At 44.9% G+C, this 25638-nt stretch overlaps 1 protein-coding gene across 6 annotated transcripts in view; it reads left to right on the top strand.

The window, feature by feature from the left end:
* The window catches only part of EBF1 (EBF transcription factor 1), a 267041-nt gene that overhangs the window by 20385 nt on the left and 221018 nt on the right, over positions 1 to 25638 (top strand). The gene's annotated exons all lie outside the window — the stretch shown is intronic.

Raw genomic sequence — 25638 nt, 5'->3', positions numbered from 1 at the left:
GTGATCCATTCCTCAGTCTTTACGTGAATTGATGCAATAGTTACCAATTTTGAAGTTTCTTCTTAAAATGCAAGGTAAACACAATTCAAAGCTGATAACACACACCCTGCCTCGCCACCCACACTGAATCACACTTGGCTTGTGAATGGGTTAAGCTTTTAAGTTCTTCACTTGGTTTTAAATTGTGACTTTGATACAGGAGGTTGATATGACTGTGGTTTGAATAACACTTGATTTTGACCTGTTCCTGTGGGTTGCAATGGCATAAGAAATTTGACTCAGCAGTACTGTAATTAGCCCTCCCTGTGTTTTTGAAACAGGATTGTGTTACCTGGATTGCATTAGTGTGGCTTCTATTGTTGCCGCTTCGCATCTGTCCCAGTAGGGTACTTAAAACCTTTTCTTGGCTGGGGCTAGTTCAAACAATTTAGGCCAAGCAAGTACGTGCTTTATACGGTTAGTAGCTTTAGTGATGTTTCTTGTGACATTTATCCTATTCATTTTTCTTGTCTCCTTTGGTTTAGAAAGGATGAAGTGATTTATACAGAGCCTTTTTACCTGAAAACGAGTCCTGTAAAATTGTTCTGTGATTAAAAGGCCTGCACAAGTCAGGCCATGTGTTTGGTTGTGCTCCATTGTCACTTCTCCATGCACACAGTTTTTAACTATTATGTCAATTGGTATGCAAAGCCATATTTAGTTATTTTTATTTGCACTGAGCTTAGAGAACTCATTTACCATTTGGGCTAAAGCACTCCCACATGCCTGATGCTCTGATCAAGTCTTTGCCTATGGATTTAATCTAACGCTTGCATCAAATCTTGTGAATCCGCAGACTCTGACCTAACATAGAATTTAACATAGAATCTATCCATGGGATTTTTGACATATGTACTTACATGGAAATGTTATCCTCTTCTGACAAGTTGCAATACTATTTGGGATTGATTAATTCTCTTTGATGAGGCTGGAGGGACTGGGGATAGAGAGGGCTCTGGCTTTGTGATGGTTTGGTGAACTTGGAGAAAAGGCTCTTTGGCAACTTCAAAGTTACATGTGCTGTGTTCTCCTTCAAACCCTGGATATATGTGAAATCAAATTATATATTTCTCTTTAATGAAAATGTGGGTTTTAAGAAAGAAAGTCTGTAGCTGTGTTTGAAAAAGGATATGATTTTATTATTTATAAAATTGTTTTATACTTTGCTCTATTATAATATCAGCAGATACAGCAGTGAAAGGGACCTAAAGAAATTTATACTCATATAAAACAGTGATTTAAATTTTCTCTGGAGAACAAAATTAGTTTATTATGATTACAGAGCAGTCATCCCAAGGAAGTTTCTTGGAAACCTGTATGTGTCTGTATCATCTTAGCATAGCCTGTATATTTTATTGCTAATCCAGTTACATGTGTTGAGATGAAGATCTGATGAACAGGAACTCATTTTAAAAGGGGTATTATTGTCACAATACAAATGCACAATTCCTCCTACGAGTGCAGTGGCAGGGCTGTATTGTAATCACACTTAAAGAAAACACAGAGCACTTCCTGTTATTAAATTAAATTCTAGATTGATTTAACTTTCAAATTGTAACTCATATTTGAATTTAAAAGGTTTGCAATAAAATTCCTGTGAAGAAATTGAATAAATTATAGTTTTATTACCACTCTGGATCTCCTGGTATCCTAACCTTTTTCCTTACAGTTATCTTAGTTCAATAAATAAAACCTCATTAGACTATTCCCATTTCAACGAGTTTATTAAATTTTACAGGAGTAATTAGCATAAGCTGTGCTAATTTTTCTGGAAGACTAATGAGAGAGCTTCCTAATTAGGTTTGCTTTGTAAGAATCAGAAAAGATGATAATGACAAAAGTCACATAGGGGAGAAAGTGGGGCCTTATGTTATTCCTTGGTTCAGGAAAAGGCTCCTCTCTTGGCACTCTGTTCTAAACTTTTAAACCCAATTTACCATTGTCAGGACCGATATTTAATGGTGTTACCAGTGCCTTCTGGGGCTTCTTTACCTTTTATGGCTGCATCCAGTCAATAGGAGTCCTACTGACTGATAAAATAGGACTAGCCACTGCAACCCCAAATATAGCGGCAGAAAATATAGATATACCATATATAACATATATATCCTGCTTGAGACATTGCACGGAAAAGGGGCTGAAACAGGCAGCTCCTGACTCATCCCAAATTTTGCTTCTTCCCAGAGTACTTGAGCAGGCTGATGACAGTGACCTGGGATTGGCTTTGCTAATATTTACCAATAGAGGCAGGACCTGTAGTGAGAATCTGGCCACTGTCTATCTTTTGGATTGATAATCTTTAGGTGAGGTAGAAGTCAAGGGGCTTTGTCCTGGAGCTCCCCTGGGAGGGACTGTGTGACCTTTGGGGCAGGGGATGGCCAGGGCTTCTCCTGGCCCTGCTCTGGTCATACACTGAAGGTCCTCATGTGGCATTTTGGATGCACTGAGGAGATTTGTGCCTTTCCTGTGCCATCACAGCTGTTGTCCATGGAACAGGGTGGATACTCATGGATTGGAGGCTGTAATATTTCCTATATCTTGATATCAGATGACACTACAGTACATTTTAATGCATGAGCTCCTACCAGTGTCTGATAGGCCTCTGTGCTTCCGACATGTGCAGGATGCTCATCTGGGCTCTCTGTAACTCGTCCCAGCACACCCAGCCAACTCACCTACAGATGGGTTTGAAATCTTTCTGCCTGTAACCTGAAAAGTTTTATGTTTGTGGGTAGAATTTCACTGTGCAAGGACATGAAAAACTCATTACCTCTGTTTTACTGCTTTACAAGTCATCAGGTAGTGGATTGTATTTTACAAGCCTGATCATCTTTTCATCCTGAATACCAGGCAGGTGGAAAAGTGACTGGGGGGACTGTATCACACTCCCTGCATCCTCCCAACAAACACACTGCCTAAGTAGATGTGGCAAATAATGCATTTTGCAGTAGCTTTCCATGTCTGGAGAGAGGGGAAAAGAGATGCAGGAGAGGGGATGAGGTGGGTTTTGCTGAGAGGGAGCTGCTGAGGGATGCTTTGCTGCAGGGGATGGTGTCAGTGCTGCAGCTGATCCCCACCAGCCTGCAGGGACGTGGGCTCATCACAGCACTGGTGGCACAGCAAAGTGGCAGGAGATGCCAGGTGCTCTGCAGTGGCTCCTTGGCGGGAGTGCAGGTTCCTGCCCTGTCCTGGTGCTATCCTTGTCCCCCTGACCGTGTCAGTACCAGAACCTGGCTGTGTGGGGTCAGGGGAAGCTGTGTCTGCCCCCCATTGCTTGCACCCAGGATGGGCTGTGGGAGCCTGGGGGTCCCATCACTGCTGGCTCCTTGGGTGGCTTTTCCACACAGAAGGAGCAGGAGGGCAGGCATGGAGCACTCTGATAGACATTCTAGGTGCAAAGTGTCCCTGGCTGTGAATATTTGGCTGTTATGTGGCATTTTGTGCTGGAAAGCTGCCCACACCTCCCAGTTGCTGTGCCTCTTCCAGAGGTAGATGGGAGGTATTGATCCATCAGGGAGGAGTCAGAGGAGCAGAAGCTGGGTGACAGAGCTACCCCCAGCACTGCACAGAGATGTCTCCCAGGCTGTTTTTTCAGGCTGTGCTGCCCAAACCCCCTGGGCCTCCAAGCAGGGTGTTCAGAGACAGAAGTTGGCCTCGAGTGCTTCATGCGAGCTCCAGGAACCTGTGAGCCCACACATTTCTGAGAGGGGAGGGACCCAAACACACATCCTCCAGGATTTGCTTGTGATTGATGCAGCTGAGAAGCATTACCCAGAACATTTCCCACATGACTTAGGCAACCAAAGGCATTTTGAGCTCTTGTGAGATAAATGGGAGACTGATCAGTAGATGCTTCTCACACTGAGATTCAGGCTTGCATGCTTGCCTCTCTACAAGTGCTCCTCATGCATGTGGTGTCAGCCTTCTTTCTGGTGATGAAATCACTAGAGCTGGGGGTAACTCTGCAAGGATTCTTGCAAAAATCTCTTGCTTTCAGCCTGTTGGGGTTGGCACATATCACTGCTGCTTATAAATTCCTTTATTTTGCTCTTGGGGCTGAATGAACTTGGTCAGGGTCAAACCAGCTTCTGCTTATTGTTTGTTTGATTACTCTTCTCTCTGCCTCCAAGTACAAGAATTTTTGTGTGATCTCAGAAGTATTATGCAAAACCTTAATTTGGTCTGAGCTTCACTCAGAAGGTTTGTGAGTTTCTTAGCAAACCTGTTCTGAGTTTTCAGTTTGTTATTAAATCCCAAACCAGGCAAGCCTGATGTGGTTTTGGGTTTCACTGCAAACATTTCACACTACTCTAATAGTTACTTGCTTCTCTCAGCCTTTTGAATCCACAGCTAGTGTTTGGGGCTTTAGTTAATTGTGATCTTATGCTTGATTATTATTATTTCATATAATTGGTGATGTAGCAGAGGCTTCTATTGCAAAGCAGGCTCACGGTGCTGAATGCTCTGTAATTTCTAAGCAGGGAGATGATCCCATTCCTGAAGAAAAAATCGTTGTCCTGATGCAGAGTAAAACTTGAGATTTTTCTAGGCAGACTAAAAAGCTTGTGTTGAATGTCCTGGGGATGAGGGGAACTGAAGACAAGATTGCTGATTTTGGATTTGACTGTGCTCACCCACAGCCATGGGCTTGGCCAGCTGTGACTTGAGTGCACACATGGGATGTGCTGGCCCTCCTACCTCAAGGCCAGGGTGCCCATGTCAGTAAGTCCCTTGGGCTCTTCCTGAAAATCTCCTTCTCAGCAAGGGTTAACAAGTTTAGGGGACTGAATTGGTTTGTTTTAGTCCTCAAAGTCCATCCTGAAGACCCTGTGGGTTTTCTTGTGCAAAGGGATATAACTGAGACCTCATGGATTATTCTGCTGCTCCATTCTGGTGTCAGGATTTGGTTATTCGTGGTTGGAGGTGCTTTAAAAATGTTGGTACAGTGACCTCCTGCAGCACCAGGAAAGCTCTGAGTGCTCGGCCCCAGTAGGAGCCCAGAGCCTGGCAGGGAGATCCATCCCTTTGTTTCTTGTCACAAAACTTCAAATGTGCTCTTCATACCTATTGATTTCTTAATATGAACTCCTTCTTCAAAGCATGTCCTGCAGCAGGGATGATGTGCTGGGCACAGTGGGCTCCCTGGCTCCATGCAGCTCAGTGCCAGCTCTTCTCTCTCAAGAGTGGGGATTTTTTGAGGGGGGAAAAAAACCCTGTCTTTTTCTCATATGCATATATATACACACATAGTTTCTGGAGTGGATAAATTTCCTCTTCCATCTTAACACCTGATTTATTTCCATATTTGCTGTCGCAGTGGGAATGCATACATGAATAAGAGCAATGGGGAAATGTATTTGCAAAGATCATCCTCAGTTTTAATGCAGATTAGCTAAAATTCCTCTGAACATGAAAAATGTATCTCAGCTCTATCCCAGTGTTTACTGGATAAAAACACAACCCAAGCTTTATTCTGCAGGAGCTGAGGTGTGTGAGTAGTATTCTTCATGTGAGTTTTCATCAATGTTTTCATGTTCCAGCCACCAAAATGTATTCTTATAAGTAATTGGCCACACTTATTTAAATAACTATGTTAAATTCACAAGCACTTCTGCCTGCTGGAAGTATTTAATTTTAATACAACATCTAACTAATAAAGTTAAAAGAGAGTAAGAAACACTTGTAGGTTACTGTGCAAATCATGACTAAATTTCTAGAAATGGTTTTAACACTGTCCTCGGAAGGCCGAAAGTCTCTGTAGTAGTAGTGGGATATGTTGGTATGAATTTTCCTCTTTCCCTGTAACATCGTGATATTTTTTCTGTAACAGTTCTGGAAAAGTACAGGAAACCCATACAAAGTTCCCAGTGTGTGACATTAGCAACTTTGCATAGGTAGTTTGTGATCAGAATATATTACTGTATCAACTGGGTGTTTACTTTTTTGCTAAGGACAGTATTTTAGAGGTTTTTACTTTTTAAAGTGGAATGAATAATTTTCTATCCACCTTTTAAAAACTGCGTTTGGAAATAGGAAATGTGAATATGAATTTTCTGTTGCTGTTAATATGTGAATGATATGAAATTAGTTATTAAAATGCTTGATATCAAACCACTGAAGTTATATACTGGACTGTAGTAAGGTGACCCAGATATAGAGGCTTTCAGAGCAATCATTGAAATGCTATGAACAGTGCTGTTTTGTCTTTGGTTTCTTGCTGCCTCTAAAGGTGTAGGCAGATGAAGATAACTTTAAAAAGAGCTATTTCTCCAATTACAAGCTTTTGTCCAAGAGCAAAGAAAGATTTTTAGACTAACAGCATTCACTATAACAAAATTAAATTCCCTTCATCTGACAAGAAGCAGAGTCTGGCAATAGTTTGGGATTTTTTGCTGGGGCTGGAGCAGCAGCTGCCCTCTGCACCCTGTGTTTTTCCCAGAGGGGAGGCGACCTGAAGTGGGGGAGGGCGGGAGGGTACTGCGTGCTGTCCCCTTCCTTTGGGGACATCATTTCCCCTTCCCAGGACTCTGGGGAGGGCTGAGGGAGCAGCATCCCACTGCCACCCCCCTTCCCCACCCCCACTGTGCCAGGAGGCCCAGCCAAATCTTGGAGGGATTGTAAGAACATGTCCAATGTGGCATTCCACAACTACGGCGTCTCGCTAACGGGCTGAGGCACCAGAGTTCAGTAATGTAATGTAAAAAGTAATGGTGTTAGCTAACACATCCTTAATAAGATATTGTCTGCTGCTCTGCCATATGCTACCGAGCAGGCTTTCCCTCTGTGGGGCTTTTGAGTTCTCTCAATAAGATTATTTCAAATGCTCTAATCCTGAATCATTGACATGAATACAAAAGCCTAGTGACATCTAATAGATGCCTCTTAGCTTTGCTTTTCCTCTTGTTCCTTTCCTTTTTCTTCTCTTTTTACCTGACAAAAAGCTTATAGACACTTGGGCTCTGTCTCTCAGTACCAGCATGTGGGTCCCCTCATGAAATATAAAGGAGGAAAAAGGGCTGACATAGGGCTGATAAGCCACAGAGCAAAGGACCATAGAATTAAAAGTAAATGCCAGTAAATCCTACCCTGTACACTCAGTTGTTCTTTTATTGTTTTCTTTAATTCTTCCACTGCCATGCTGGGCTAAAAAGAGATGAAAAATGGTGCTACCAAAAAAAAAAAAGTGATGCTACAATGCCAGGGTCATATTGGCTTGCTTGATTCTTGGGTTTTCCTAGTGCTCCTCTCACCTTGACTTTCTAAGCAGAGTTGCAAACATTCAGCTAAACACATTATTCAATTAGATGAATGTTTAGGTCACGTTTTTCAAAGACTAATTAAAAAAAAGAACAAGACATCCTTGTGTGATATGATTGTGACCCTGGAACCGATTAATTTTATATAACTAAATGTTAGAAAGACTTAATATTCCAATGTGAGTGTCTAGCAATCAAAAAATTATCTTCCTCTTAGTGTTGCCTCAGCAGCTGTTAGAGGGAGAAAATAATTTTCTGTTCCATCTTCTTTTGGACTTTGGCAAACTATTCATCTTTTGATTCCAAAATCTGCCTTTGGAAAAAGTTACTGGTGCAGGATACAGCCAGTGTCTACAATGGGTTAAAAATAAGCTATTTAAAACACAATAGTTTTGCTTAATTTTTATCCCTGGTTTTGCAGGGAGACTCTCAGGCTCTCCTGACCAGGATAACCATCAACTTCCACCCAGTTGAGTCAGGTCTCCTCTGTAAACTCCCTCAATATAATCCTTCAGACAGAATTTTTGGCATCTGCATCACTACATAACCATTGGCTGACTTCCCAGATGTTAAGTCACTTTGATAAGTGGATGTTAAAAACCACTTTACCTAGCTCAAATTTTGTAGAAAGATGACACAAGGAGAGGAAAAATGTATTCTGTATTCATTATAAAGTTCTTTGCTCTGAAAGAAGAATAAAATTAGCCCCACTCAGAGCTATTAAGATCTGATGGTCGCTGCTCCTCCCAGCTGCTCCAGGTGCCTCCACAGCTCTGGCACAATCCTGCACGAGCTGGGATTTGGCTGCAGAGGGGAGTCTACACCCTGGAATCTCTTTCTGGATGTTTTACAGGCAGCAGAAGGAAGGACCTGCAGCTTGAATCAGGATTTACCCCTTTTTTAAAGAAAAATGAGGAAATTCAGCTGCGTTACAAATTAGTGACCTGGAGTTTTCTGTGGTCTGGGGAAGAATTTGTTTGTCGTGCTGGGGTTTGTGTGTTAAAAGCAGCTCTGTAAATCTTTTTTTCTTATCTCTGGGTCTGTCTGTGGTACCATGGCCTGGTGTTACTGGGCCCTGCTGGACTCTGAGGCTGCTGAGTGAGGGATGCACAATGGGAGTGTCTCTTCCCTATGGAGCTGTTTAGGAAGACAATCCCAAGGCTTTTTTTTTTTAGCACAGTGAGCTCCATAATAGCTTTGGCATTCTGGAAAATGGAATAAACTGTACTGTGGTGTAGGAGGAAAACTTCTTACTGAACCCCATTATGTGTATGTAAATTGTCATCTGTCGTGTACCACGTGGCAGGAGAGAGGAACTTGCCTTTTTTTTTTTCCTGAAGGATTGCCCTGCTGTGACAATGGTAACTCAATTTGTCAGAAATTACAAGAGCATTAATACATCATGCCCTAATGTTTCATTAGTACATTAATACTTTTGAAGTCATCGGAATTTCCCTAATAAATGTCTTCAAAGTTGGCTGGCCATTCATAAACTTGAGTTTTCAGCATTATAATTGTAATTGAGATACCTATTTTCCCTGATTAATCCTTGGAGTTTGTGTGTAACAATCAGCCTTGTTGACATTTGCGCTTGAAAGAATAATGAAACAATAACGTTAGTTAATATTTGTGTTATTGCAGAGTGACATGATTTGGAGGGGAAAAAAATTAGGGAGACTATTCTCAGGGAAAGAAAGGAGAATTTTGGGAATGCTTTTTGCCATGGTAACCCAGTTATTGCTCATTAATCTGTCACCTGTGAAACGAGCTCCAGACTCCGACACTCCACAGCGTCCCCGGGGTCGCGGTACCTGCGGCCGCCCCGGGAGGGTCCCCCTGCCACCAAATCCCATCATGTGCCTGGATGGGCCTCCAAGAGGGCACCCCCTCCCTGCCTGGGCCACCTGGGCTGCCTGGTCCTGCCACCCAAAGCAGCTCCCTGGGGCAATGGGGAGCTGGCCCGTGGGCACCGCTGCGCTGGCTTTGGGGGCTGCCTGTATCTCCAGAGGGAAGGAAGTTTTTTTCCTTCATTTCCAAGATAAGGTGTCATTCATGAGAGCAGCGTGCTGAACTAATCAGGTTAATTGAGAGGCCCTGAATAGCTCTCATTGAGCAGATCCCTCCTTCCTGCTCAAGGCAGATAGTGCAGACGGAGAGATTACAAGTGCTTTAAACTCTTTCTCTCCATCTCTGGATTTCACACCCATTTCAGGATGATGGGGGTCAGAGCAGATGTGTGACACGGGGGTTGTACAATTTAGCTTTGCTGGGAGCAAGCTTTTATTTTTGTTGTTTGCGTTTTGGTGTGGTTCTTTTTTTTTTTTTTTTCCCTTTTAATCATCATCATTGTGATTATTTTTCAGTGAGGCCAGTGCTTCCCATCTCTCCTGATGCCAGGGACACCCTGCTGATTTACACCAGCTGGAGTGGTGTAAATTACTCCACTGTTTTGGAAAGATGCAGAGGACATTTGGAAAGATGTAGAAGACTAATGCAGTTGTGTGATTGGCTCTAGACTGACCTGCTCCTGAGTGTTGTTAATATTAAAATTATTTCAGACCTAACTCATGGCAGGGCTGCAGGAAACATTAATTTTAAAAAGATGTTTTCAGTGTTTGAAGCAGATAGCAGTTGGGTTTATTGCTTTTATGGTATCATTTCCCTTTAAACCCTTCTAATCGAAGTGGCTGTATGTAATTTTATTCAAGTTTACCAGAATGTGAAAGCATTTCCCTCTGGATACTCTTGCCAAATTAAGAACAGCCAGGCTCCAAACCTCATCCTAATCTTCCTACTTGCCACAGTCTATTACATTTTCTTTGCAAATAGGGTGAAGAAGAGAGAATTTTCAGGAAAACAAATTCCCCAAAAGTAGTGTGTGTGTTCCCACTTCTCCAAACTTCATTCAATTTAAACATGAGCTAAACATGAGCATCGTTGTCCCTGTTGGCCCCCTCCTCTCCCTCTGGCTTCTTTTCCTTGCAAGTTTCAGGAATGACTTTAATTATCTCTACAATCAAATTCTCACTGCTGTCCCTGTGAAAGCGTGTAGTCATGGATTGCTGGGATTATTTTCTTTAGCACTTGGGGATAGAGAAGCTGGTTGTTTGGAAATGAGAACCAGCTGGGTTCTCAGAGCTGGAGTTTGGAGGGAGCACAGAAACCCCAGCGCTGAGCAGAGCCCAAGCTCAGCCCCCAAACTGCCCCTGCTGCCTGGGCCACAAGGGATTAGGACACAGCAGGGCTGGGTTTTTATTTTGTTTATCTCATTAATATGCATCTCCAGGGTGGCTGCTGCCGGGGCTGGCTGAACTCGTCACCAAAGTTTCTGGAGGCAGAGGTGCATCCTTGCAGTCCAGTTCCTGGCTTCCCCTGCCTAAAACAGAGAAAATAAAATTAATTCATAGGAATCAATCCAAATAACTGTATCAGGCACAAATTCTGCAGGTGACAGCTAAGCAGGTAAAGAGAGATTAATGCAGCAAAGGGAAGAGCAGAGATAACTTATGTTATCTTAACATCTTTTGCCTAGAAGACAAGCTGCAGGGGTGATGTTCTTCCTTTCTTCCAGTTTGGAGAAATTAGTTATTTATCATACCTTATTAGTCTGTTTTAGTGCCAAATTCAATATAAAATTAGGACTGTACATGTAGTCAGAAATTATATGAGCTTTTAGCTGAGTATTTTGTCATAGGGAAAGGCACAGAAATCTTCATTTAGTTATAAGGATGTAAATTTGGAGACATTCCACTGGGTTTAAGGCAGCTGCTTCATATTTCTGTCTCTTTAAGAAAGAAATATTCATTCTTTGGGATACAAGGATTTGTTTCTAGGGTTTATTTACATTTTAAGATATCAGTATAACTTACATTTATGTGTATATTTTCTACTTTCAAGGTTCTCTCACACTCTTGCACATTGTGTTTCTCTACACACTGTTGTTAGGTTGGTTTATAGTTTAAATTGTGACTTCTCAATGTTTGAAATGCAATAGTGACTAAATTGGCAGCTTAGGTAAAAAAGTCAAGAAAAGAAATATTTCTGTTCCTTATAAAAAAGTTTAATGCAAAGAACATGACTGATCACTGAGCTTTGAGCAGCTACTTATAAGTGATTTGATTTCTTGAATGCCTGGGATGCAATGGCTTTGACTCTATTAATATCCCCTTTAGCACAAATAAATTATTTTTTGAAAGATGAAACCATTTAGTTATGAACATGTTTAGATCATACCGTGACCTAAAAATCTCTCATACATGTTATATACATTTTCACACATGGATTTTTGTGGCTTTGGCTTTCTTTTTTTAATCTGGATTTTCTGTTTGTTTTCTTTTTAATTTAATTTTATTCTCCCCCCGCCTCCCTCCAATAAATAACTGCTGCATTTCCAGTCACTCAAATTTGGACAGAATTTTACTTCCTGTTTCAAAGGTCAAGGAAAGCTGACCTCAACAGCAGTGTTGAGGCTGCTGAATTATTCATATCATTGACTTTGTGTCAGCTTCCACATTTGTGCAGAGGGATGTTTTATTCATTTATCTCATTTAGGGACCTGCTCTGCACCTGTTTCTACCATTAAGTACCCTGTAATTTGCATTTGATGCTAATTTAGTTTCATATCAGCCTGGTCCCCTCTTGTTAATTTAATTTTCTAAGACCCTTTTCATTACAGTAGAAATGTTTCCCTCTTTAAAGCAAACATCTATACAAGTAATTGTATAAACTGCCTTTTAAATAATATCTTTTAGAAGATTCCATCGTTTAATTCCTTAATTCCTATAATTAGCCATGGTTTGATTAATGTTTCAAAGGGTTAAATTAAAATGCAGAATTACTCAAATGCATACTTGAATAATTTTCCCTCTGCTGATAACAGTTTCTGCATTGCTGCTTTTATTCTCCTCGTGATTCTGAATATTACATGTACTAACAAGCACTAATTTTCCTGATGTAGTGATTTTCCTATGCTGAGCAATAGAGGGTTTTAATGTACAATTGTTGGGAACTCCACATTGCCAGTGGGATACTTAATTTTTTTTTTTTTTTCCTTCTGATCGATTGTAAACAGTTGAGGAGAAACGCTGTGGCTGAGCTGCTCCGGGTTCCTTTCCCGATTGTAAGAAACTTAGAGATCCTTTATTTTGCCAACAAGCATCGCTGCTGTGCTCTCACAAACAGCGTGATTAGTGCTGATCGCTGCAGAGAATCATTTGGAAATATTTACAACCATCATGGATTTGTTTGCGGAGGTGAAAATTTGCGTCTGCTGTGATCCTGCAGGGCAAAATGCTCCGGGGTTGTCACCCCCGGGCACATTGGTGCGTGTTCAGAGCAGGAATATGGCACTGGGGTAAAGAAATGACCAGAGGGGCTTTAGTGGGAAATCCAGTCCCTTCTCTCCCCGCGGGTGTATTTAGAACAAGGCTGGATAATTGCAGCGGGGTGGGCGCTGTGCCGGGGCATGGACAGCCCTGCCCCTCCCTCTCCAGCCGGGGAAGATGGAGATGTTGATTCCGAGCTTTCAGAGGTACAAACCCCCATCCCCCGATGGCTGCCGGGGAGGGGACAGCGCGATCAGCAGGGCTGGGAGCAGCGGGCAGCTGGGCTTCATTACCCACAGCAGCAGCTCGAGCTGATCCCTCTCTGTTTACAGTGGGGAGGGGGAGTCAGGGCATCACTCACAGGGGACTGTGCCCCCAGATTCCCTTCCCGTCTTCCACGGCCTCCTGGGGACAGGAGAGGTTTGGTGTTTGCGTTGGATGCTGCCGTGCCGTGTGTGGCAGGACGGATGCACGTCCTGCACAGGGCATCAGCTGTGCTTCAGCTTTTGTTTCGTCCCGGCAGAAGGTGACACTGCTCCTCCTCCTCGTCCTCCAAATCCCCCTGAAGTCATGGCGAGTTTGGAAGAGGTACCTGTGGGTTTGGGATGAAATGAGGCTGCTCTGCCTCGGGGGTCCTGCTCCTCATAGAGCCCAGGGCTGCTCCAGGGGCTGAGTTTGGCTGCGATGATCCCAAAAGTGTATCTTCTGTTACATGACATGCCACTTAGATAGATGAGCCTCAGACCTGGGCTCTGGAGCTGTTCATAGCACAAGGATTTAATATTTAAAAATTGACCTGAAACTAAACCTCTGGTTTTGTAGGTTTTTTTTTTACTCTTTCTGGTGGTAAAGATGCCTCATAGGTGCTGTTTGTGCTGGCAGAGCCCCCAGACCTGGTGTTAGGGGTCCAATGTTTGTGCCCTCCTGAGCATTCCCAGTTGCAGGGGGAGCAGGGCTGAGGGATGGACCCGAGTACCTGCAAGCCTCACCTTTCAGATATTCATAATAGCTCCCCCTTTATTTTGTCATATACTCACAATAAGGGCCTCAGAGCTGGGCATTTCCTGAGTATTAATGACCAGCTGGGGTTAATGGCCCTTGCTTGTGCCTTGAGCCATCAGCTCCTCCCGACTGGTCATTAATTCCCAGGAAAAGCCCTCTGTGGAGGTCATTATTGCCTAATTATCTCCATACACTTTAATGCCAGTTTTGACAATGTACAGTCTCATACTTTGAGTTATAGGTACTTTATAATTCATTAAATAGCTTATCATTAAAACTGCAGATGATCTTGATTATTATTTATTAATGTTTTCCCTTTGATTTTTTTTTTTAAATCCAATGCTCCTGTTTCTGGAGGAAGGAAGGGACAAAGGTAGATAGGGTATGGCTCCAGTGTCAAAACCTGTCACACAGGAGCTCTCCCTGTCTGGAGGGGTCTTCCCTGGCTTTGAGAGGTCCCAAAAGCATCTGCCAGTGGAGCCCAGACTTCAGTTCAGAGCTCACCTTGCTCAGCCCTTAGCAGAGACTTGAGGAGCAGTGGGGTGGCCACCTCTGCTGGAGCTCCCTGGGCTGGTCCTGGAAGCACTGGCAGCATCTGGCTCACAATTTTGGCAGTTCTTGACTCATTTTTCTCTTCATCCTGGTCCACACTCAGGCCTGAGTTTGCTTTGGGAGCCTTTTCTCACCCTGGTGAGGTTGTTCATGGGGTGAGCTCTGTTGGGGTTCAGGGTTTGGCCCCTTCCCAGCAGCATCAGGTGGGTGCTGGGTTTAAGCACAGTTAGGTGGGGTGGGAAATGAATAGGAGAGGTTCAAGCCAAGCAGAGGGACTGTAATTTCTGCTTTTTAGTAAGAGTGTGCATCTTTTCCTCCTGGGAACAGCTTCTCTTCTGTCACTCAGGTGTGCCTGTGCATGGTGTGATAGAGCTGCAGGTGCAGAGGCTCAGAGCTCTGCCTGTGCTGGGAAAGAGCCATACTCAGCCCAGCCTGGGCTCCTCACTGGAATCACAGCCTGTGGAAGTGGCCAGAGGAGCCCTGACACTGATTCTACAGGAATTTACTCCTATTTGCCCCAAATGGTCCAATCCTGCAACCTTGTCTAGCTTTCCTTTATTTTCCACTCTTTCCCCCAGGCTTTACAAGAGAAATACCTGGATAACTGAAAGCTAAACCTTTTTGTCTGTGGATTCTCTGAGGTTTTGCTGTGCAGGGGCTCTGATCAGCACCAAGGGGGGCTGTGGCCCTTCTGGGCCAGCTCAGGGGCCACGCAGCTGCCCTGTGCTTGGGGCAGATTGCAGTGGCAGGGAGTCTCAGCCAGAAAACCAGTCAAGGTGTTTGCTCCCTGTACTCAGACATTACTCGTGTTTTAGTTGCCTGACGGCATCAACTTGTTACAACAACAATAATAATACTGCAGTTTTGGAGCTGTTTTCTCCATCACCTGCTGTCTCTGTTGGTTTTGTGTTTGCTGGAGGAAAAGTTGTGTGTGGATGTGAAAATACTGGCCCCATTGAGCCGTGCCATCGCCTTTGGAGGAGGCCAAATTTCACCCACTGTATTTGCTTTTCTACCTCTGAGCCGTGTTTGTTTACAAAACCTTCTACTGAACTGCTGTAAACCACCCAGCCGAGCTGCCTCCCCGTCCCAGTTTGCGCTGGCCTTCTCCAGAAACCAGTCCGTTTTCATTAAAATCATAATGTCATTTGAAAGCAGGGAAGCAAACCAACCCAAAGTCTTGTGCAAAGTTTGAAAGTAGCAAGTTGCTGCCGAGAGGGAAAAACAACAAAAAAACCCAACCAAAACCCTTAAAATTCAGACTCAACGGGTCTCCTGTTACTGCTGTCAGGGAAGTCCAAGGGCTTGAGGCTGATGAAGAGTTACATGCTGAAAAAAAAAAAGGCAAAAAAAAAAAAAAAAAAAGAGGGCAAAAGGGAGCAGTGTTATTTACTTATTTATTTAAGAGCCTAAAAGATTTATGGTAAAGCTAATTTAGGAGCGCGCTCGGCTCTGCATCCCGGCTGTGCGGAGCGCGGGCAGCGGCGGCTCCGGGCCGGCTCCCCCCGCCCGCTCTCAGAGCTGCCATTGTCGGGGCCGTGAATCGGGGCTCACATCGGGGCCGTGAATCGGGGCTCACATCGGGGGCTCGGCGCTGCCCACCCGCCCCGGGCCAGGGACCCCCGGGCGGGGCAGCGGCGGCTCCGCGGTGCCGCCCGGGAGCGCTCGGGACGGGCCGGGGGCGCTGCGGGGACCCCCCTTCCTGCCCCCTCTGCTTTGTTCCTCTCTCCTTCTCCCTTCTGCTTCTCTTCCCCCGCTTTCCTTATTGTCCCTCTATTTTCCCTTTTTTTTCAGTTATATTTCACTTTTCTTCTATTTTCTTTCTCTTCTCTCTTGTTTCTTGCCTCTTCCCCCTCTTTTAAATATCTTCTATTTTCTCTCCACTCTCCTGGTTTCTCTCATCTTCTCATTCTCCTGTCTCGTTTATTTCCCTTTCCCCTTTTCCTTTCCCTTCTCCAATTCCTTTCCTCTTTTCCCTATTCCTTTTTCCTTTCTCCTTCTTCCCTTTTCTTATTCTCGCCTTCCCTTTTATTTTTGTTCTCTTCCACCTTTCCCTTTCACTTTTTTTTTTTTGTTATTTTTCTTTTACTTTCTTCTCTCTTTCACTTTTCTCTCCCTCTCTAATTGCTCCCTTGCTAGGAGCCAAAGGCAGAATTACAAATGCAGCCTTGGCATTGTGGTTTGCAGGATTCTTCAGGGATGTTTTCTTCTGCACAGTATGTTCTGTATCTTCCTTTTGGATCGTCATCTCTGAGAAAGAGAAAATATTCCTTCTCTGTTCTGAGCACAGAAGCATGGTAGAATTATGAAGTGTAAGGAACGTTCTTCCCTTTCTCAACATCCATATAATTACTGTCAAGCCAAACCAAAAAGCCTCAGGCTTAGAGATCACTGGAGTAAAGTTACATTTCGCAAGACAAAAACTGAACTCAGTGCTCAAAACAAAAAATTGGTGACCAATTCTGTGTCAAAGACTAAAAGCAGGCATGACATTTTGCTAGGAAAAAACAGAGGCACTCAGATTTGTTGCCATATGGAATATAAATTAGATTTATTTCTATTTATTTGTTCTCTCCTGCTTTGCAAGGAGCAAACTGAGCTATTAAAAGTCTTGATATTTTTTGTTTTTATAAAAGAAATTAATAGCATGAATGAAGAAAACATTGGAGGGGGGAATAGATGTGCTGTACAGTGACGACATTGCCTTTTTTAAGTTCTAATTCCAGGGTGGGAGCACGGGAGCTGTGCTGGATGGGAAATGTATTCATGCAATGAAAGGCTGCATTTGAATGCAGCTTTTTTTTTTTTCCCTTCTTTTTGTTTACATTTTCAGCAAAACCAAGATGACACAGCTGGGCATGTTCAAAGTGAAATAAAAATAGGAGCGAATAAATAAATAGTAGTAAAGAATAGTAGTAAATAAAAATGAAACCAAGTGAGTGTAGTGCAGAAGGCGCCCTCCGAGTGCCCTGGGTCTGGGAAGGTGCTGCCAGGCTGGGATGGTGCTGCCAGGCTGGGAAGGTGCTGCCAGCTGATGCCCGGGGAAGGAGGTTGGGTGGTGCAGGGAAGAGGAGGTTGGTGGGGCAGGAGGAGAGCTGGGCTCCTCTGGAGCAAGTTTTCTTCCCATGCTGTGCTCCCATGACTTAGCCCTGCCCGGGCAGCCTCATGCCATGAGCTGACTGTTCTTCTGGATGTTTTGGGGTGCAGGGTTTAGTTGAGAAAGGGAAATTTTGGCTGCCTGTCCCAGTGCCATGTAGAACCCTCCTGCCTGCAGGCAGAGGAAGAGGAGGGGGTGGGAAAAGCAGGGAGGCTGCTAGGGGGGCTGGGAGCTGTAAGAGAAGAGGCTGGGAGACCTGGAAGTGGCAGGCAGACAGAGATAGATAGCAATTAGGATCTAGAAGCAGGCTGGGAGATAAGGAGTCACCGAAGATTTACTGTATGTATATGGACAGAAAGAAAGAGCGAGTACATTGGGAGCAGGGAGGGAGGTGTGTACGCTCAGTAAATCTCTGGTGATGCCATATCTCTGGCAGCTCCTGCATCCTAATTGCTCTCTCCTTGGCTGCTGCTTTCTGGCCTCCAGCCACTTTCTCTCCATTTCCCTTCCTACCTCCAGAGCCACCTCCGAGAGGCAGCGTTCAGCCTCTGTAGGGCTGGGAAGGGAGCTGCTCCCCTGGCATGGCTGGAGAGGTTTTCTTGAGCCTGCTGGGGTTTGTGCTCTGCTTTCCAGTGCCTGCAGTGAGCCCTGGGGAGCAGAGAGGAGCTGTAAATGCCCTGGGTTTGCTCCTTGTTCCTGCACTTTGGGGCGCAGCTGGGTGACCTGCACAGCTCGGCTGGGTTTTCCCTACCCACAGTGGGAGCCCTTTGTGCCAGCTGCTCGGGAACCAGGGAATTGCATTTGCAAGGAGGAATTCAAGATGTGTTTGTGAATGTCACCGTGGGGATCCAGGGCAGCCCCCAGCTCCAGCTTGTGCTCGCCAGGACAGCAACGATCTTTGCAGTCTCAAGAGAGTTTGGGCACTGCCACTGGTCTTAAATTTATTTTTAGGATCCTGTTCTTCTTTGCCCAGGAACAGCCTCTAAATGTCTGAATCTTTGGGAAGGTCTTTCCTCACCTTCTCAACATTCCCATGTGAGTTTCCTTGGGTCACATTCTATTTGCTTTAGGAACTTGAGTAGCCCCAAGGACCTTCTCACAAGTAGGATTTACCTCCGGAGGTCAGAAAGATGGTGGGATCTGCAGTATTGCACTCAGCCTTGCATCCCTTTAACTTTTGAGGATTTTTTTCTCTCTACCAGACAGGAATAAATGCCTCTTTAAAGCACAGTATTGTATTCTGTCATGCATCTTAGAGATCATCTCCTGATTTGTTCAAACTCATACCAGTAATGCTTAATTAGAAGAGTTTTATAACAAGTAAATATTTTCTTAAATGCATAATTGATTGTGGAGGGAAGGAAGAACTGCAGGAATGGAAATCATACATCATTTCATTATTAATGGCAATGTCTAAATAAAATGCAGACCTTGTCATATTTAATGGATGGCTGAGTCCATTCTGCTTTAAAACGCAAACTGCTTTTTTTTTTTTTAAAGGTGCCTGCATAATTTCAGCCAGTTTAGGTAGAATTTAAGATTTTCATAACGTGTTTGAGGGATTTAAAGTTTGTATGACCTAAACTAAGTTGTCTCAGAGCAAACCAATAAGGAAATGGTTTTGGCATAGGTTTGAAAGTTAACGTTCTCTTAAATTTTTTCCTCCCCTGAATAAATTAATTTAGGGATTTTCTTACAAACTGCATAACACCTAATGAAGGTTTTATATTTTTATTGTATATAAAAATGAAGCTGGTGGAGCTCTGCAGATTTACACTCACTGCAGCTGTGGTGATTAGTGTTACCAAAAGGCAAATTCTGAATCTTGGCCATTTATTAGCTGTGAGAGCTGAGGAGCGCTGTGAGTGTTGCTGGGGTCTGAACAGGATTTGTGCAGCACAATTCAGCCTGCCCTGGCTCTGGAGACCAAAGATCCAGGGGAGATGTGTCTGAGCACGTCAGGGATTTAAGCATCAGAGAGAGGAGAGCAGGGGATGGGTTAGGAAATGAACACCAGATCTGCTGCTTGCTCAGTCCCTCAGCCTCTGGCTCCAGTGGGACTGGGGGCTCTCAGGGCTCGGTTGTGTTTGCCTCCATGTGAAGAAACCTTGAGGAGCTTTGTTTGCATGACAGTCTGGATTGCAGAGCAAAGCTCATTCACTGGAGGATGCACTGAGGTGGGATGGGTGCAGGTGTCCATGTCCTGGTGTGTGGAAAGGCTTCCAGAGGTGGCTGCAGGTTGGGGACACTTTTTGTGCCTTGTCTTAAGGACCTGATCCATCAGCACTGGGAGCTCCTCTCAGCAGAGCTTCCAGACTTAGTCTCAACGCCTTACAAAGCTGGAGAAATTTGTCACATTATCCTCTGTGTGAGTGCCAGGAACAGCCACATGTTCCCATGACAGGTACAGGCGCCAGACACAGCACAGGCCAATTTTCTTCTGGCAGGATCCCTCAGAGTGCATCATGGCAGAGCCAGGACAGGAATGGATCCGTGTCTGAGCAGTGCCATGATGCAGGCTGTCCCTGCTGGGGACCTCTGCCTGTGGCTCAGGTGACACCCAGCACCCAGCCTGGGGTCCTGGCAGCGGGGATGGGATGGCTGGAAGAGGAGAGAGGCCGACTGCAGGTGAAATGCAAGGGTGAGAAGGGGAATGACTGAACTTGAAGCATCTTGGCAGCCCTGGGCTCGTGCTACAGCTGGTGCTTGCAAAAGGATGTCAGGGATTTTGTTCCCCAGTGTTTGGCAGTGCTGTTGTGTCTTCTTTGCCCAGCACAGACCACAGAGGCCTTTAGATCTGAGCTGTGGAGAACTCCTGCTCTTCTCATCTCTAAATCTTTAAAATATTGCAAATAGTTCATTTGTTTTAAAGCTTTAAACTCAAGCCTTTGATGTTGCTTTTAGGAAGTTAAATAATAAAGCACAGTGCTCTCCGAATGAGGGCTTTTGTCAGAAAAACTTGCTTTACAATGAAAAGAAGGAAAACATAAATAAATGATACTCAAATATTTATAAAGGCATTCAGCAGATCAAAATGTTTCATTCTGCCTTTATATTGTTACTTTGTGTCTCCCCATCTGAGACTATTTTTTGTTTAAACCATGCAGTGCAGAACGTATTTTGCTTCTTATATCACTAATTTGCAGTGTTTTACTGAGTCCTTTCTCACAGGGACATCAACAGGGCATTCAAGGGACAGGTATGTAAATACAGGGAGGTTGTTGCTGTGGCTGCCAGTTCTGTGCCTCCCTGCCATGGATGAGCTCCAATGGGAGAAATGAGGCTGCTCCAGGGGTGACATTAATTGTCCGCAAGCTGATCAAGCCCTGTCTTCGTGTATTTCTCTTTCAGCAGTACACATGTGAGAGAAGCCTCTGCCCCTAGCATGTATGAGGTGCCACTGCCCCTAGCATGTATGAGGTGCCACTGCCTCCTCCTGCCCAGGGAATATGGGATTCCCTGCTCCTGTCAGGGGCAAATCCCTGTCTCCAGCTCTTTTTAAGCCAACAGCAGGAATGCATCTTGAGCCCATTGCTGTGGGCAGGGGGATTTTTGGCCTCCTGTCTGCTTTTCCCCGCCCCATCCCATCCCATCCCTCTGGAGTGAGGGAAAAATGCTCTTGCTCCAAGGAAAGGGGTCACTAGAAGCAGAGATTCCAGGAGAACTTTAGAAGCCATATTTGGTTTGTTGGCTTTTTTTCCAAAGAAATCCTTGGCACCACTTCTGCCAGCATCTGAACTCCTTCAGGTCCTTGTCTCTCCACGTTGCCCATGAACTGTGCTGCCATCAGTGAGGTCTGGTCATGGTGTCATTGCCCCAAGGAAAATCCTTTCATTCTGTCAGGAGGATCTCAGCCAGGTCCTTGAAAGTCTTTATGGTATCCATATGTGCTGCTAAACAGGGGAGGGAGAGGTTTTGGCACCCTGAGCCTGCACTGGGGTTTCTATGTGCAAAGTGTCCTTTGCAGAAACACGAGTAATAAACCCAATGAATTTTAACAGAAAATCCAGAGTCATTGTTCACATTTCCAATTTGCCTGGCTGGGAGCAGCGTCCTGTGGTTGTCTCTGGGGACCTGGAAGAGGTTTTAGATGTGGTTCTGAATCCATAGCATTCATTGCTTTCTGTGGCACATCTGACCTCTCTCTGATTTTTTTCCCCTTCTTTAAATATAAATAAGGTTTATTTATTTGTTTAAGTATTAGCCAAGTTCTGTATTGTAGGTTGGTAAAAAACCCCACAATCAGTACTATTGAGCAATGTTAATTCTGCTAAGACCTAAGCCTGAGTGAGTTGTAGCTTTTGTTCCTGGAAACTCAAGGATTCCTGGGATTTTCACTGGACAATGAGATTATCTATTTTTCTGTGGCTTTGAATTTAACATATTAATTTTCTACTGCTTGTTGTTTAATCACCCACAGTTCAAATGCAAACATAGAGGAAATCCTGTTGTTAAAGGGAATTTGAAATGGATTAGAGAACTCTTATGAAACCTGTTAAAGTTGTGTTACATCTGTACTTTGGTATTTTGATTTTCACTATGGATGATGTGAAAAGAGAAAATGTAAATTGTCCCAACACCCTGGCAGTTGGAGAAGCAGTTCTGAACCTTCCTATTCATCACTGCTGGGGAATGTTGTCCTGAATTACCAGAGCAGCACTGAGGTTCTTGGTTTCTGGGGTACCCAGTTTTGAGTTTTGTCAGGCTGTGATCTGGGGGTCATGCAGGGTGTCCTCAGCAGTGCCTGTGGTCAGGGATGTGGTCAGAGGGACTTTTCATGGAAAGCATTGTCTGAGACCTTTCCTTTTGCAAAAATCTGTGTAAAACTGATGCCTTGTGCTGCTGTGTGGCTGTTGTGGAACTTGCAGTGGCCCTAGGCAGGGAGAGGAAAGCTTGGCCAGGGACAGTTCTGTGTTCCTCCTGGGCAGAGGTGACCTAAGGGAAGATGGAGAGGATGGGAGGGAGGAAGGGCTCACACCATGGAGCAATGGCAAAGCAGCTTATCCTGCCTGCTCCAGAGGGGGTGGCACTGTGCTGTCCCCATGGGATGTGCCCAGTTCAATGCTCTCAGGAGGACTTTGCCCTGTGGCATTGCCTGTAGAGGGGAGGACTTGAAGTTGCTGTTTTTCTAAGGAATTCCCTTGTTTCATGGTCTCTTCATCCCTGGGCTCAAGCTGCTGCTTTGGCAGCCGGTCCTGTAAGGGCACCTGCCCTGCCTGGCAGCCTGGGGGCTGCCCTGTGGGTCTGCACATGGAGGGGATCCCAGCGTGCCCGTCTGTCTGTCCATGCAGTGCTGTGGGCTCTGCCATGGGGGGTTTAACCTGTTGGCTTTGCAATCACCAGACTTGGAAAGCCCCAGAACCTGTGTGAGCATGGCAGGGACTTGCCTGGTGCCTTCTCATGGAGCCAGTGGGTGGGCAAACATCCATCTTTCCTGGGGGCATCAGTCCGTCCTGGGAGCCTCTGTCCACCTCCCCAGTGTCCTGGGGCAGGGCTGTGGCTCTGTGTCCTCTCACATTACAGGGCTCTCTCTGGGGCTTCCTTGGCCTGTTACAATACAAATAAATAATCCTAACAAAAGCCCATGTGCCTCCTTGGGAAAATAACAGTTTTCACATGCAGATACTCAGGAAGTTAAAATTGGAAGCTCTGACTAGTCCTGCTGATTTGTCCACACATTTATTCTGATATGATGCTTAACTGGAATCAGCTTTTGGCTCTGGCACTCACAAAGTGCAGCTTTCCTATCCCCAGTCTCAGCGCAAGAGGAGCGGGGATGGGAAATAAGGTCTGTTTCTAAATGAGTGGGAGAAAAATCAGGTATGTGACTCCTCTAATTCAGACAAGGCTGTCTCTCATTGTTTGGCAGTTCAACTACAGCTTCAGTACATGGGAAAAATTTCTCTTCCAATTACACAGCAGTTTTGTGGTGGCTGAGTGCTATAAATGGGACTGCTTTGCAGCCAAAGATATCTCATTCATAAATCCCACTGTTCCACTCTATAATTTTTCTCTTTTGGATAGATCAGTATTCTGTGGTCATATCAACCACAATCATGCAAGCAAAAATGAGTAGTTAAATATTGTGACAGTCCTATAAGTCTTCTTAAGGCGCTGTGCATAACACAGTTATTCAAAAATGTCACTTGGTGCATGGAAGGGAATTGACCCTTTACTAATATTTCCAGTAAAAGCTCTTGATTAAAAAAAAAAAAACAACTGCTGTAGATAATCTGGGCTGGTTGGACAATTTATAAATTTTACTCTAAGTGCCAATATTTTGACACCCATGTATACAGACAGAGCTGTACAGAGACACACACAGTTCCATTTGGGCTATAAAAATGCAGATGTGGTGTATAGTCACTCATATGTTATCCTTTGTACTGGGTTTGTGTGGGTTGGTAGCAGGGGGGTTTTGGGGTGGCTTCTGTGAGAAGCTGCCAGAAGCTTCCCCTGTGTCTGACAGAGCCAAGGCCAGAGGCTCCAGGATGGACTCACTGCTGGCCAAGGCTGAGCCCAGCAGAGATGGTGGTGGCACCTCTGGGATAAGAAAGGAAGGGAAAAAACCCAGTGCTATTGCAGCCTGGAGAGAGGAGTAGAATGTGTGAGAGGAGCAGCCCTGCAGATGCCCAGAGTGGTGGACATGGAGGGGGAGGAGGTGCTCCAGGTGCTGGGGCAGAGATTCCCCTGCAGGTCCTTGGTGGGGCAAGGGGATGCCCAAGGACACTGTGACCCTGAGGGAAGCCCATGCAGGAGCAGGATCCTGGCAGGATTTGTGGGTCCATGGAGAGAGGAGCCCACACTGGTGCAGGTTCCTGGCAGGATTTTGGGTCCATGGAGAGAGGAGTCCATGATGGAGCAGGATCCTGGCAGGATTATGGATCCTTAGAGAGAGGAGTCCATGCAGGAGCAGGATCCTGGCAGGATGTGGATCCATGGAAAGAGGAGCCCACACTGGAGCAGGATCCTGGCAGGATCCATGACCCCATGCAGGGACACACTGCAGCAGCCTGTTCTGGAGGATTGCACCCCATGGGAAGGGATCCAGGCTGCAGTGGTTTGCAGAGAACTCTAGGGAAGCAGCCCATGGCAAGGACTCACACCAGGGAAGCTCCTGGAGGACTGTTTGCCGTGGCAGGGACCCCACACTGGAGCAGGGGAGGAGTGTGAGGGATCCTCCCCCGAGGAGGAAGGAGCAGCAGAGAGGGATGTGTGATGAAGAGATTGCAGCCCCCATTCCCTGTCCCCCTGTGTCGCTGGAGGTAGAGAAAAATGGAAGTGAAACTGAGCCTAGGAAGAAGTGAGGAAGGTGTTTTAAGGTGTTTTAAGATTTGGTTTTACTTCTAATTACCCTACTCTTTCTTGAGTGGCAATAAATTAAGCTAATTTCCCCAAGTTGACTCTGTTTTGCCTATGACAGTAATTGCTGAGTTATCTCTCCCTGTCCTTATCTTGACCCATGAGTCTTTCATTATATTTTCTCCCCAAATCCAGCTGAGGAGGGGAGGGATAGAGCAGCTTTGGTGGGCACCCAAGCTCAACCCACCACATCCTTATAGGTTCACTTACTTTCTACAGATTATGTTTATGAATTTAACATGACTCTCCCTCTCTATTTGCTGTCCCTGAGAACACCTCTAGCTGGAAAGCTAAAAAATGAAATACACATCTAAGGAAATGTTCCCATAAAAGAAATAACTCCCCGATGCCAGTGCTCTGTGCTCCCACACCCATTAGCATTCAGAGCAGCAGCGACTTCACACAGAGCCTGGAGGAGAGACCCAGGACTTCAGCACTCCCACAGGCCCTGTGTCACCTGCTCAGCTGCTGTAAATTGGGCACTTCAGGGGGAATGCTGGAGCTGAGCTGAACTGCACGAGCTCAGGCAAATTTTGGCACCAAAATTTGGGATGACTGAGCAAAGACTCTCCCACATGACTGCACACGTGCTGGTGCACATCTTCACACTTGTTCCTGCGTGCAGGGAGGATGAGGTACATGGATGCAGTTGAACATCTATATGTGACTTTTTGTTCCAAGCCTCCTGCTGATCAAAAAAGCACAGAATTTTACTTTTGTTTGCACAACACTCATAACAGATTTTTCTTCTCCCACTGGTATCTCTTTCCCCCTTTTTTTTTCTTATAAACTTAAGTAGAGATGTCTGTCTAAAGTATATATTCACACCAAGAGGTCTAGTTATCCCATAATAAGCATGTGTAACTCCCATTAGTGTCAATGAGAACTTCACATGCATATCAAAGGGGGGAATAGATTCATATGCTGAGAGCAGGAGCTGAAATTCAGATTTATAGTTTATGTTTTGTTTAATGGATAAATTCTTTGGCAGAGAGCTAAAAACTAT

This window comes from Camarhynchus parvulus, chromosome 13, assembly GCF_901933205.1.
Source record: "Camarhynchus parvulus chromosome 13, STF_HiC, whole genome shotgun sequence".
NCBI lineage: Eukaryota > Metazoa > Chordata > Aves > Passeriformes > Thraupidae > Camarhynchus > Camarhynchus parvulus.
This window is presented reverse-complemented; position numbering and strand designations above follow the sequence as displayed.